This window comes from Nothoprocta perdicaria, unplaced genomic scaffold (assembly GCF_003342845.1).
Source record: "Nothoprocta perdicaria isolate Ctin4 unplaced genomic scaffold, notPer1 scaffold_1, whole genome shotgun sequence".
NCBI classification, from domain to species: Eukaryota; Metazoa; Chordata; class Aves; order Tinamiformes; family Tinamidae; genus Nothoprocta; species Nothoprocta perdicaria.
The window spans coordinates 1495467-1497706 of record NW_020454093.1 but is presented as its reverse complement, the minus strand read 5'-3'; positions in this window follow the sequence as shown (position 1 = coordinate 1497706).

The window sequence follows — 2240 nt, the reverse complement described above, 5'->3', positions numbered from 1 at the left end:
GCAGGTTCTTTCTTCCTTTCAAGTTTGTAAAATGGTGGCTTCCCCACCTCTTAAGCTCTGTGTCTTACTTTGCTGTAGCAGCACAGTAAGGCTTTTTTGCTTCTTAGTCTTCTAGTACCATTTGTGGACTGTGGGAACCTTTATATAATTGTGGAGAATGCCCCCACTCTGATAATTTGGCATTGAAAAATGTGTCCCATCCACATAAAATACCAACAAGTCCTCAGTCTCCTGAAACACTTCATGTTGCTTTAATAGTTAAAGCACCTAAAAGTCTTTTGGCTCAAAAAACAGTAGGCAAAAATGCTGGACTACAGAAATATTGGTGCTGAAATGAGAAGGAATCACAATTGGATGTTCATTCCTTGGTGGACAGAAAAACATTTGTCTCTGTAGACAAACATTTTGAAATTCTCCAATATGTCATGGTGCTCAGCATCTCAAATTTGACATCCTTTTTGAAAAAAATCGGGATGAAAGCTCCTTCAAGGAAGGGAAGATGAAGTTGTTTAAATCAGCTAGACTGTTTCTTCAGTGCATCGGAGTGAGCCTTAGCATGTGCAGAGCACTTTATTAACACTGTGTGATTATTAAAGGAACCTTTCTCCTTCCTCTCTCCAGGAAGAGCATTCTGCTGTCTTCAGCTTGAAGGTTAATCAATGAATTGATCTGGACATGTTTCCTCCTTGTTTTCTAGCAGCTAAACATGGTCTTCACCATGAAATGAGCCTGGGACTTGGATATGTAAAAGAAACACACTGCTTCCCTTCAGGAATCCCAAACCAGAGTTGGCCATAGCTGCAGGGCCATCTTGGCAGAATTAACAGCACCACAAACGCCTGTGTTTTAGAAACCCGTGTAGGAGTGCAAGTGTTCATGTTCAATCCAAAATGTACATGGCAGAGACAACTTTTTCTGGTTTTCATTTGAAGGCGCAGCGTGGCTCCATTCTCGTCAGGCTCCAAAGGGCTGCTCTTGGCATCGGGATACATTTGGAGGTGATGCTGGTTCATGGGAAGCGGCTGTGAGAGTGTGTGGAGAGACCCAGGATGGGATGGGGAGGAGTGGCAGGGTCTCTGGGCAGGACGCTCCCTCTTTTGCAGAGCAGAGCGCTCTGTTCCTCTCTTTGAAGAGCAGTTTCTGCTCAAGCATTTATCCCTCAACTGCAGCATATTTTCTTAACAACAATGAGCAGGTTTTCAATCCCAACTGGTGGTTTTTTTTTTTTTTTTTTTTTTTTTTTTTGTCACAAAATATTAAGTCTTTTCAAAAGCTCTTAAGAGAAAGGGACAGTTTTAGCCCCGCTCCATGAAAATCTCGCATTCAACCATTCTGAAATGACAGCCTATGGAATGATGGGCATCTACGAATCCTGCCCCTAATCATCAGGCTGCACAACAGAGACTCATAGCTCCGTATTTAAATCTGAACACTAAACAAAAAGAGCTGTGGTCCCGCCCCCAAATTCCTGCTGGCAAAGTGATGTCTTTGGGAAATACGGGAACAACAGGCTGTGCCTGTTGTGTTTTACCTTACACAGAAATAGAAATTCAGCAGTACGGCCATTTTTTTGCAATAAAGAAACAAGGTTATTAAAAAAACAAATGTGTGGTGCAAAGGAGGGCAGGCAGAAAAGAAAAGGTCAAAATGATGGAGAGCCTGAATGTGAATGCACAGGATGCTCATCTTCCACCCTAGGCACGGAGGTTTTCAGTTCCCTCTGCAAATGCCTGGCACTGGTTACGTTTGTCCTGCTGAAACAACAGGTCACGTGAAATGCAGACAAGTCCCTTCAGGTCAGCTCCCCGCTCCATCCCTTTGTGGTTATCTAGGGGTAGAACCTCTTATCCCCATTTCCAAAGAAGCGTTATCAATATTAATGTGCTTCCATCTCAGCTGTACTTCCTTCTCCACTGGCTTGAGATGACCCGGTTGCATAATACGAGAAAGAACTGGAAATCCAGCTATTCAGCTCTGTCATGAGCCGCTTTTGTTATCGTCGTTTTTGCCTGCGGTGCAAGCTGGGAATGTTTAAGAGTTGAAATGGTTTATATAAATACAGAGAAACTGATGCCCTGCCAAAATCACTCGGGAGCCCTCGGAAGCCCTCTGCTCTCCGTGGGTTTTCTCAATTTTTGCAAGAACTCCCTACTGATAATTAAAAAGACATAAAATTGCACCTATAATCTTACCTTGGATTTGGGAAGATTAATGGATCACCACCACGGAGAAAGTGATAG